The 10371-nt window shown below is 37.9% G+C and overlaps 1 protein-coding gene across 1 annotated transcript in view; it reads right to left on the bottom strand.

Annotated features, from left to right (window-relative positions):
* The window catches only part of plxnb2a.1 (plexin b2a, tandem duplicate 1), a 119565-nt gene extending 109643 nt beyond the window's left edge, over window positions 1-9922 (bottom strand). Inside the window, exon 1 of the mRNA XM_016443094.1 lies at window positions 9533-9922. The gene's annotated coding sequence lies outside the window, so the exon portion shown is untranslated. The remainder of the gene's footprint in view (window positions 1-9532) is intronic.
* Between the last annotated feature and the right edge of the window lie 449 nt (window positions 9923-10371).

Here is a 10371-nt window from a genome sequence, read left to right as displayed (position 1 = left end):
CAACATATTTCATAGTATTTAAGCAGTGATAAAGGCATTGCATTATAAATATACTTTATTTTAATGAAAATTATAATAATAAGAACTCAGATAAACCGTATATTGCCGTAGTCGTGTGTTTATTAGTCACGTTGAATCAATGAAAGCAGTTGAATCTTCTGTTTATTCAGCTGCAGCGATGGGTTTCTTCTGCGAGGCGTATTTTGGAGTTTCAGCGCGAGAGCGCCCTCTGGCCTTTGGATGGAGATTTACTGCTGATCACAGAACCGTGCTTCACTGAAAGATACGCATGACAATCGCAGCTTCTGTCGAATCGCGATCTCGATTCCATTTCGATTTATCGTGCAGCCCTACTTACCACACACTCTTGGAAGTCCATAACTGTGCTAGGTCACTCCGCGGGGAGCACAGGGTGATTTACTAACCATTAAAAAGTGGAGGCAAGTGGAGGTCAATCAGTTAACAGGTCGTTCACTTCCCAAGCTAGTAACGCTCTGTCTCTCTCGCTCTTCCTGTCACCCTTCAGAAATCAACAAAGTTTATAGACAATCAGGGATGATTCACAGAAGGGATGGGTAAAACAACATATTTTCAATATTGATTAGTTGATATCTTGTCTAAATGACTAATCGGTCTTAAAGAAGCCATGTTTATCATTAATGTTTACCAGACTCTAATCAGGAAGATGACAGGTCATATGACTCATGATAACCAGTGACTGACATTACTGCATCAGTTGTTTTTCCAAACTTCCAGAACTTTGGAAGTGACACATTCCAGTCAGGAATCTATGGGAGTTTCCATTCTGACAGCACACAGTGATAGGATCATATGTGACCATGAGAACCAGTCCTGCTGTGACTCCGCCCCTTCTATAATTCATGATTTGACAGCTGAGGTTTAAATGACCTCCAGCTGTTACTCATGTACCCTTCTCCCCCCACATTCCCTAAGACAAACACATGTAAGGCACATTTAGACAAACACTAATCCCATCATTCCGTGCCCGCAACATGCGTGCGGTTATTAGCGTTTCTCATAGTCAACAGGAAAAAAAGGTCAAACTTATCAAATCTTTTCAATTCACATACATATCATCACGCCTTCAGCCCCAGAAGCAGCCTGTCTCTGTAATTAATATTACTGATCCCGGGAAAAAAGGGAAGAGGAAATATCCTACAGCTCAGAGCTATTGGCACAGCACAGCAGGATGAAATATTAGCAGTATTTTAAAGATGATAATTAAAATTAAAGCTCAGTGTGAGGACTGTTTGAGGATTAACAGCAGCACCGCTGATGCCCGTGGAGGAATGAAATCCCGCTGTGTCAATGTTATCGAGGAGCAATTCACCAGTACATATCATAGACACAAAAGGCCAACTAACAGGTCTTTTAAGCAGCTTTTCCATTCAGCAGAAAAACAAAAAAACAAAAAGCAAAATACATTTGAATTAACATACGGCAGCAGAAAGATTCATAAAAATATCCAAAAGAGGTCATGGGGTCGCTACAAAATGGGGTGCATTTGTGTCCCACATATAAGAAAGAAATACAGCAACTGTTTTGTAAATATACCACAAATTTCATTTATTGTAATTATTATATAACACCATTTATTTGATAAAAGAATAATTCTGCTAATTCTACATAAAGATATTGATAAAATATTACTCTCATATATATATATATATATACACACACACACATATATATACTGTATATATTTGTCTCATATATATATTTGAGATTATCATTATTATCAATTTATCTTATATTGGTTTACATCTCAAAATGTCAACCATGTTGCCATGATTTTGTATAAGCATCTAATAAAGGGGATGTTTGTAGAAATATTTGCATTACATTCTCTAAGAAGCACTTTGTAGAATCACTACCTTGAGCTTGTACCGCAATATCAAATTAAACTGTACAATATCAACTATGTTACTTTTCTGAATCCATAATTACATTGCAACACAATGATAAAGCACAAATTTATCTGACAATGTTAAAAATGACTTTATAAAACTGGAAAAGCCGCCCGTTTTATACAAAGACTCCATGAATCAGCCATATGTCAATTCACAGGAGCCTCATTTTTGGCCAGAGCTTAAGACCATGGTACAGTTCCAAGTGTTTTTGTGTATTCAAAATTTAGACCTACATGACTCAAAGGGATGTGTTTATATAAACCGTGCATGTCATTTTTGCACGGCTGCGGCTACCATTGAGTTCCTGCACGGTTCATCCAGTCACACCGTTACGCAAGTGCATTCATCATCCAAATCAGATGGAGCTAAATGCAGAAAAGCAGCGTCTGCTTTGAAGTTCTGCAAATGGGAAGCACTTGACTGACATTAGGGCAGAGCTGAATAGATGTTGCCACCTCTCTCTCACTCTCTCTGTCTCCTGGCAAGCAGCGAGTAAAACATGTTCTTGTTTTTACAGGACCCCGAATAAAAAGCACACTGGAAGGGAGAACTCGGTTGGAGGGTCTTCAAAACAGCAATAGTTTCAATCTTGGAAGCCTCTTAAAACAGAGCGAGTCTGTGAGGACAAGCACCTTGTTCAATAACCACTCAGTCAATGGACTTTTTTTAGGATTGTGTAACATTGTAAAACCCGGGTCAAAGTCCTCATGTTTCGAGCTGAAAGAGATTTAGCGTTCATAGAAGCATAACCTGACCCCGAAGAGCTCGCCGATTGAATTCAGAGTAAAAGACGCGGGACGTTTTGCTCCAGAACAAACAATAAACCCTAATGGCGATCGTGATTACATTAGAAATGGTCTTTTGAGGTACAGATCATCGTGCCATGATGTTAAATACACTTTTTAGGCTAATAAAGGTGGTGAATAGTTGAGTGAATGAAGCAATCAATCATCTTAATGGCCATTTCGGTTCATTATGAGCTTTTGTCAGACATTAGCCATGGAGGAACAGACAGCCAGACAGGACGACAGGTTGCAGGGTTTGTGGGGGGCTCCATATGTGTTGTGAGACACCGTAGGAGATTGGGGGATGTGGCATTGTGTGTGTGTCCCCAAGAGACTTACAGCTGTCACTCAGATGTAGGAGAAGAAGTGTGATCTCACCTCACACACTCTTTGACACCTGCTGACACCACCCACGTTTGGCCACACACACACACACACATTTCCCAGTCTGACAGAAATGTACACACCTGCCAAAACAGCACACAAGGACAGCTAATGGATCTGCGGTTGGCGACAGGTTCCTAAACAAACCGTTTAAAAGCAGAGAGGCCGTCTCGAGCGAACGCTGAAATGCACCAGAGACATTACAGTGACAATTCACTCCGTCCTCTCGGCATGACGCTAATACAGAGTTACTAATTAATACGATCAACTAAATTTAGACACCCTGCCTACCCTCACACACACACACACACACACACACACACTAAAGTCACACCCATAAACATGACAAGCATGGTCAAAAACACAGAGCAGACATACTTGAGTCATTGTAAAGAGGACGGATGGCCGTCAGACAGATCCAGTTAGTCAGAAACTTGCACAAACAAAACAGAAGAAGTGTTAATGACTCTGACCTTTACACAAAGTCCCAACATCATCAGATTTTCCGCGCGTTCAGAACTCTTTCTAATCTAAAAATTCACGTTAGAGGAGGTGATATCCTTATTTCTGTAAGTCAGTTTAATTTATCTCTAATAACCTTTTATTTCATTCTTAGACCAGTACTGCGCATTGATTTATCTGCCAGGCTAATTATTCAGCCGATACTTGCCCAATAACGGTGCCCACTGGGGCAATTAACAAATTTGCCAATTTTTAAGCCTTGTCCATTAAAAAAAAAAAAAGAATAAACAGTTTTGAATTTCTGCTAGGTATGTACCACAATTAAAAATGTAGTCTATATGAAAGAGCCAATAATATATTTTTGACAACTAATAGGCCTAAATGACCAATATTAAAATTCTAGACTGCCTAAATAAATAAAAACTAAAACACTAACAACTAGTTAAATCTAGTAACAGCCTTATCAATTAATAATACAAATAAATAAATTGAGTATACAGTGTAAAATTTCAGCTAGGGATGACACCATTATTAAAAATCTAGTTGATACCAAAAAGCTGAAAATATAATTTCAGCCATTTTTTGATAACCAATAAATGGTCAATATTGCAATTCTATAGTATATATTAAAAAAAAACACACACACAAACACTAAAAAATATTTAATCTACCAACAGTCTTGTGAATTAATAAGAATAATAAAAATAATATATTTTGATAACCATGATGTCAGATCTATACTATATTGTCTAAATATATAAAGAACAAAACGCTTAAAAATTTGTGAATTTACCAACAGCCTTAAATAAAATAAATAAATACAACAAAATGCATTTAAAAAGTCAATAATGTATTTTCAGACATTTTTAACCGATAAATGGCCAATGAAAAAATTCTATATTAAATAAATAAAAACAAATTCAATTATTTGAAATGGAAAATGCTAACTTAGGCATCACAAATCTATTACAATCAACAATATTATTAAATTATTAGCGTTTAGGATTACCCTTGTCAACATCTTACAGAGAGTTCTAAATGTAACCTAAACGTAAAGAGAGTAGAAATTAAATATCCAATATTAGCTGATATATATCTCCAAAAGACCAATGCCAATAAAATTAAATACATTTGAAATAAAAAATCTGTGAATAATCGATACGGCACAAACATTTCTAGTCGCAATTGCCATCATACTGTATAGGGATGCACCGATATGAAAATTTTGGCCGATACCGATAACATAAAAAATGAGCATTTATCGGCCGATACCGATATGGTGGCCGATATATCGTGCATCCCTAATACTGTATTAACATTACATCAGCTACCCCGCTCTCTAGGTATCAGCTGATGAAAAACCCATATTGATCGAGCACTAACTCCAAGCGAAACAGCTCTTATATCGTAGAACTCTCTCCGAAAAGCAGGTCTATGCCTTCTCAGTATGGAAGGACACCCGTGCGGTTATCTATACACAAATCAATGACTGCTGAAGCGTGTGACTGAATATAAACAACATTTAGAAGAAGCACAGGCACAAATTCCCATGATCCTACAACATAATATCTCTCATGATGAGCATTAATGCACAAGGCATTCCAGGCCAACAGCTTAAACGGAAGTCTGAAATAAACATAACCTTTGTCCCCTGATAACGCACAAGAAGGGCGATGCGAGCAAATGAATCTGCTGCTCCAACCCCAGAAGACGTGAGCTCTAGGACATCATAACATGCCCTGGCATGTCTCCATCTCACACTTCCTCTCCACCTCATTCCCAATAATTAAATATGATGCCCAAAAGCCACATTCTGAATTAAATAAAGCAGAATGGAGGGGGAAAACGAGGTTGTATCAGGCATTGTGGCGAAGTGGCGGCTTCTCGACAGACATCGGCCTTTGTGCGGCTTTTTCATTATTCTCAGCACAATCTACCACTGCAGATTAGGGCTGCACGATAAATCGCATGCGATATTTAACGCGCATCTTATCAGTAAAGCCGGTTCTGTAATCAGCGGTAAATCTCCATCACGTGCATGCTTTCACATGGAGCAGCATTAACTACACAGAGCCGTTGTTCACTGACGAGCTGCGCAAAACCACGTTCATATTCGCACGATTTTTTGCGCAGCTCGTCAGTGAACAACGGCTCTGTGTAGTTAATGCTGCTCCATGTGAAAGCATGCACGTGATGGAGATTTACCGCTGATTACAGAACCGGCTTTACTGATAAGATGCGCGTTAAATATCGCATGCGATTTATCATGCAGCCCTACTGCAGATCCATTAGCGTGACATAGGCCTAAATTAGCGCCCATAGAAATCCATTAGCGTCACCGTATATGAGGATTCAGAGCTGAAGTGCTTTCCTCAGACTGACAAGATGTTTGCTTCTGCAACAGCTGACAGAGAAGGGCAACCTGCAGAAGGCTGTTCTGGGGCATATGGGACTACAAAGGTTAGTTGACCTCAAATGGACATCAGCCTTAATCATAGTTCATAAGTGATTCATGCTTTTCAGTCAAATATTTTCAATGAATTGGCCAATCCAGTTCACAAAACCAGCCAGAATGATCCAGTCATGAATCAAACTGATCCGCTTCTCAAGTTCCACTCACTGACTTAAGCCCTTTGTGGTTAAAAAAACATCTTAAAAAGAGTCATGTTTATGGTGATTTTTTGAAGAACATCCTGGCTAATCTTTTTAATATAAGACAGTAAATGAGAACTGGGACTGTTAAACTCCAAAATGACCATTAAAGAACAATAAAAGTATCATAAAGGAAGTTAATATGACTTTTGCAATATATTCCATCTCTTCTAAAGACATTCAATACCTTATCATCAGCCTTAATGAGAGTTTACGAATGAATCACTCTTTTGAGTCAAATCATTTTAATGAATTGGTTGATCCAGTTCACAAAACCAGCCTGAATGATCTGTTCACGAATCAAACTGATCCATTTCTCAAGTTCCACTCACTGACTCAATAACATCATTTACCAGTTTTGTATGTTGTCAAGGTGACTTTTTGAAGAACATCCTCCTGGACAATCTTTTTAATATTAGACAGAGTTAACGAATTAATAATTCTTTTGAGTCAATGACTTGGTTGATCCTGTTCATAAACCAGCTTTAACGATTGACTCAAAATCTGATGCATGGCTTCAGAATATTTAAAATAAAAGCACAAAAGTAATTTTTATGACACAATGATGCTTTTGCAACATTCAGTCATTCTTTGTAACTAAATGAAAAAGAGCAATAACTACATTCTTCAAATTCTTCAAAATGTTCCACGTTAGTATCTCATACAGGTTTGAAAACAACATGAGGGTGATTAAAATATCAATTTGCATTTTTAGGTGACCCTTCCCTTTAAGATAGACGTGCTGTTCCGAGATCTGTTTATGCATGACTAAGCATATTATTTTATATTATTCAAAAATCATGCCCACAGCACGAATAGAAAATTAATCATTACATAATTATGAGCAACTGTAAAAGTAAAGTACCTTCAAAAAAAAGAGAAAACGTATTCAAATAAAATTCTACTCCTGCGCCAAGAGTGTTCTTGAGAAACATAATGCAGAACGGCAGAAAGAAACGCCATTGTGATTAGCTCATAACTGAGTGGGCTGTTCAGGAAGTGAGAATGACTGAGTGAACATCCAGACCACAGATGGGCTTATCCAGGAGGCCCGGCGAAGATGTACGAACAAGGACAACAAAACCACAAACACAGATACATACTTTACGCATTTTCAACACACTCTCTTTAACGCCAGTTATTCAGCATTATCACTCTCATAACAATCAACACTGATATCACAGACCAAAGGACCTGTTGAGACACAAGTCAGTGACTCAAAACAGGAAGATGAGGGTTTCACATGATTATCATGATTCTTTAATCAAGCCAGCTCCATGTTCTATGGGCGACATGAACAAACACAAACACACAAAGTCCTCAGGAAGTGCATGAATGAGGCCACTGTGTACTGGGTGTTTGTTCCTTAACAAGAAACACAAATAAACACAATCATTGCTCGTAAGAGACGAAGAATGGAGGAAGAAAGATGGGTAAAAAGAGCGTACTCTCTCTCTCCACGCTCACTGTTTTTGACCATTGATCTTTGACCTTGAGGGGGCCGGATGACTTCCTGCTATGAATCGCTCAAGCAAGAGGAACGTTCTCATATGGAAGAATCAAAACAAAGTTTTGCAGCTGTTTATGTATATTCAGTAACTATAATAAATACAACTTATTTAAAATATAATGAGGGCAAATTAGGTTTCCAGTTCATGAATATATCCGCCTAGTAGTTATTCAGATATCAGGCAACAAATGTTAATTGTTAATAAAGCTAATATTCTACTAATTACAGTCATCAAATCCATGCAAACCCACTGAAATTAATGCAATCAAAAACACTCCAGGATTTAGATTATATGTATTAGTTGGGATTTGGTTAGAAGGGCTTAAGCACACAGAATAGTGCTATTTCCCAGAAGCACTGTGTATTTGTACTTGTATTGGTGTAAAATAATGTAGTGCTTGCCGTTACTTTTTAATGAACTGCAAAATTAACTAGCAATTTCTGAGTGAAAATATGCCTTTTTTTCCACTGTATCAGACGCTGTTTGTCATCAATGTCCATTTGGAATAGCCATCTAGGTGAGCTTTTCAAATTGTCGCTGGGCATCGCTTTAAATGTAGGCTAAACTTGGACTTGAACTTTCCAGTAAAAGGTTCGCCAGTTAAGCAAAGCTTCAAAGTATGCCTTTAACTCATAGACAAACATTCAAAGTGATCAGTTGAGTAACACTGCCAGCAATGAACTTCACTGCAATACAAACAGCAACGCAGCCACCCAATTACAGAGCAGAGGGAAATTTGATTACCTCATTATAGTTGATTTTATCACAACAGCTTGTATAATATGAGAGCTGGGTGTCATTGGGAGAATAAACAAGCCAGGAGAAAATGAAATGAAGGTAAGTGAAACTCATCAGACGATGACAACAGGAACAGAGATACTATAGCTATGCTTTCTGCTCCATCCACAGTCTGTGACAAATGGTCCACGGTCAATCAAACACAACAGGTATTACTAAATATCCCATCATTAATCCTTGTTTTACATCACCAAAGAGCATCTTAGATGAGATAGTGCTAGATACACTATTAGGACAGCATGTGTCAAGCATCAGCACAGTGTTAAGGGGAACAAACATCCGGCTAAAGCAAACAGAATGAGCAAAGGAGAGTTTGAGTTATCAACAACATGCTAACATGTCATGTGTAAACCCGAAAATCTTGTTTCTTTAAGACCTTAGAGGATTGAAGGCAAATATGTGCTGCATAAACCGACTGATCAGAAGGCAAAGTGACACTTATAAATGTCAAATCATGGTACTAAGATATTTTTCTTTTCACATATAGTCATGTTTTTAGATATGTACCATGGTACTACTATTGTGCTTTGGACCCAGTGCCATGGTAATCTTGGAAATACCCTGCCTGGAATACCATGTAAACAGCATGGTAATTAAAGAATGTCAGTACTGATACTTTTTTATGAGACATTATCGACGTCGCGTATCTTTTCCACATTCTCGCGACCCCCGCGCGTGCTTTTATCGCTAAATTTACATATTTAAACAATCAATGACAGCTGAAACAATACATTACAAAAGTTGCATGTTAATGAGACTCGATGTTTTTGTTGTAAGTGTTACAAAAGCTTCAAAGGCGGTTACTGCAAATCCACTTAAATTGCTTCAATCTGATTTAATTTGAAAGAATGTCACAAATGTAGCGTTAACAGTTAAAATCTGAAGGAGGAACGCGCAAGATTCAAGAAAATAAAGCGACTGGACGTTGTTTTAAACGTTTACAAACATGCGCGGCTAAAAAATGTAAACCACGCAGTTGAAACAAACAGAAAGTTGAACACTCACTCACCTTTCTGAGAAACAACTCGCGATGGCAGATCAGGATTTCTGTTCGGAAACTGCCAGAGAGCGATCGCGATCAAAGCTTTACATTATTCGTCTTCCAAGTGGATCACCGGAGCTAGAAGTAAAATAGAGTATTCCTTGAGAAAAGCCGGGGAAGCAGGACACTTTGTTCGGCAAATCCGAAGAAGTATGGGCGATGTTGGGAATCCAGCGTCGAAAACAATTCCCGGCTTTTCCACGCCCTGTAGGCTGAGCTTCAGAGAAGCCGCCAGGTGCGGGTGAAGTATGAATGTTCACGGGTACCTGTGTGAGTTTTCAAGCAAAGCCGGTGAAGTAAAAGTCCCCACAGCTGATGTATGAGGACACAGGACTCATCTGGACCTGCCCCGATTGACCAGAGAGAGCACCATCTCTCTCTCTCTCTCTCTCACACACACACACACACACACACACACAACGCAAACACTTTCAATTTCAGGTTGCATTTTTTTTAAATGCAGTGACATAATAAAATAAAATAAATTATACAATATACAATAATAAAATATGACAGATAAAATGTATTTAAATTTTATGCCATGCAGTGTTGCCAAAACATCAAAAAGTCACATAACAAAATAAAATATGGTACCAGAAAATTTAGTTGTTATTAAAACGTCAATTTAATAAAAAATAATTGTTCAGGAACAGTCTTTAATGCTTCAATAATATATAATATTTTTCAAGCATTTTTTAAATAAAATAATAACTGTAATATGCAATAATAAAAACACATAAAATAAATGTCAGTTGTATGGCATACACTGTTGCCAAGGCATCAATACACAAAAATAGTGACATGAT

Source organism: Sinocyclocheilus anshuiensis, unplaced genomic scaffold (assembly GCF_001515605.1).
Source record: "Sinocyclocheilus anshuiensis isolate Anshui unplaced genomic scaffold, SAMN03320099.WGS_v1.1 scaffold916, whole genome shotgun sequence".
Classification (NCBI taxonomy): Eukaryota; Metazoa; Chordata; class Actinopteri; order Cypriniformes; family Cyprinidae; genus Sinocyclocheilus; species Sinocyclocheilus anshuiensis.
Note: the sequence above shows the minus strand (reverse complement) of the source record. Positions and strands in the feature narration are given on the sequence as shown.